This window comes from Pseudophryne corroboree, chromosome 1 (assembly GCF_028390025.1).
Source record: "Pseudophryne corroboree isolate aPseCor3 chromosome 1, aPseCor3.hap2, whole genome shotgun sequence".
NCBI lineage: Eukaryota > Metazoa > Chordata > Amphibia > Anura > Myobatrachidae > Pseudophryne > Pseudophryne corroboree.
This window is the reverse complement of record NC_086444.1, coordinates 689637477-689639915: the sequence shown is the minus strand read 5'-3', so window position 1 is coordinate 689639915 and position 2439 is coordinate 689637477. Positions and strand designations below refer to the sequence as shown.

At 46.2% G+C, this 2439-nt stretch overlaps 1 pseudogene; it reads left to right on the top strand.

The window, feature by feature from the left end:
• Positions 1-2035: 2035 nt before the first annotated feature.
• Positions 2036-2154, top strand: LOC134948253 (5S ribosomal RNA; annotated as a pseudogene).
• Positions 2155-2439: the final 285 nt, after the last annotated feature.

Below are 2439 nucleotides of genomic sequence, written 5' to 3'. Positions count from 1 at the left end.
CATCTGCTCAAGGAGCACGGTTGGATTCTGAACCTTCCAAAGTCTCATCTGGAGCCGACAAGGAGGCTGTCTTTCCTGGGGATGATCCTCGACACGGAGGTGCAGAGGGTGTTTCTACCTATGGAGAAAGCCTTGGTGATTCAATCTATGGTCCGGGATGTCTTGAAGCCTGCCAGGGTGTCGGTTCATCAGTGCATCCGCCTTCTGGGGAAGATGGTTGCCTCCTACGAGGCTCTGCAGTATGGAAGGTTTCATGCTCGATCCTTTCAACTGGATCTCTTGGACCAGTGGTCGGGATCTCACCTACACATGCACCAGAGGATACTTCTGTCTCCGAAAGCCAGGATTTCGCTCCTATGGTGGCTACAACTACCCCACCTTCTGGAGGGCCGGAGGTTCGGAGTTCAGGACTGGATCCTTCTAACCATGGATGCAAGTCTAAGAGGTTGGGGTGCAGTCGCTCAAGGGGAAACCTTCCAAGGAAGGTGGTCGAGTCAGGAATCACTTCTTCCGATAAACATCCTGGAGCTAAGAGCCGTATACAACGGCCTTCTTCATGCAGCACACCTTACTCATGATCGGGCTGTTCAGGTGCAGTCGGACAACGTGACCACAGTGGCTTTCAGTGGGTGTTCATGTCAGTGTATGTATTCCCTCCACATCCTCTAATTCCAAGAGTTCTACAACTTGTAAAAAGAACAAAGGTTCTGGCAATACTCATTGCTCCAGACTGACCAAGGAGGGCTTTGTACGCGGATCTGCTGGATCTACTGCTGGAAGATCCAAGGCCCCTACCTCTTCGGGAGGATCTTCTACTGCAGGGGCTGTTCGCTTATCAAGACTTACCACGGCTACGTTTAACGGCATGGCGGTTGAGCGCCAGATCTTAGCTCGGAAGGGTATTCCGAGCGAGGTTATTCCTACCCTGATACAGACTACCGCTCATTCTGGGACCAGGGACACTGGGAGTATCACACAGACCCTGTTAACCCCAACTGACCCAGGGACCTGGGCAGGGACCGGTATCATTTTGATCTATCTGACTCTCATATTGATTGTGTTATCAACAAAAATGATGTTACTCTGTATATTCAGTACTATCCAACTGGACAGGGCTTTTTGAACTGATATCCCTATGTAAATCAACCAGTCTTAGGGATACTGAGAGACATATATATACCATTGGATATTTTCCTTTTGGCTCTTCAGTGACTGTCTTTTTCTCAATACAAACAGCCCTGCACATTTATCCATTTACATGTGAGAACAGCGGTGCACTCGTGCACCCATCACTGTCTGTGTGCTGTGGCAATAGTTTTGAAACAACGGTGAATGCTAGAGGATTATATCAATCACACTCGCCTCCGGGATCCTTTCCCTGGAGGGGATATCCAAATATAAGAGCTATTCGCCTGAGTCAAAACAGGACCTTGGGATACTTTTTTTCCTCTCTATCCAACTTTCCTAGTGGCTGGTCATCACTATACTGACAGCCCTATCATGTGATTAACTTGTGTTTTACCTGCACCTAGGAACACTTGACAGTAGTAAGCACCTACCCCTGTCAGTTCACCCTAGCAAGTGATTTGTACAGAACGTACACAGTCTGAATTTTGAACTAACATTCAATATACAACCTGGGCCTCTCCTCAGTTCCACCCTGAATTGGTATGGTCCAACTGTGGTACATTTAGCCTGTTGTAATATAACACACTCCAAGGAATATACATATGTATATATATATATATATATATATATATATATATATATATAAATTATTCTGATTCCTAGACAACTCTGCAGTACTAGTGTGTCCTGAATTGGATGGCAGCATCTGCATAAAGACCGGGGTATAAATTCGCTTTAGCTCTACCTTTGATCCTGTGTAACTTTATTTTCTCTATATCCGCAGACTCTCATCTATGATCCACAGGGTAATCCTGTGCCTAACATAGACAGCAGATCTGCCATTTGCCTTTCTTCCTCTTTAACCTTACTAGGTGCACTCATATTGGTGAGTCGACAACTTGTATCCAATTACTACCATACCCCACCGAAAGAGCCCGATCTCGCCCGATCTTGGAAGCAAAACGGTGGTGGGCTGGGTCAGTACCTGTGAGGGGGACCCCCAGAGAATACCCAGTGTTGTAATTTGTGATTCATCTCGACCGCAAAACCAACAGCAGGATCACCACATTTTTTCTTTCCCTTTGTTTTTCCTATTGGCCCCCTTTTCCCCCCCTTTTTCTTTCCCTTTCTTTCCCTCCATCTTCTTCCCCCACCGTTCCCCACAATCCCATTCCATTTCTATGGCAAGAATATCCCTATTTAGGATATCCCTAAAGCCTGTCACACACAATTAATAGCATCACACACAGACATCGTCCTATTTTTACACATACGTAACTTACTAAAAGCTATATGTGTGATACCGGTTCG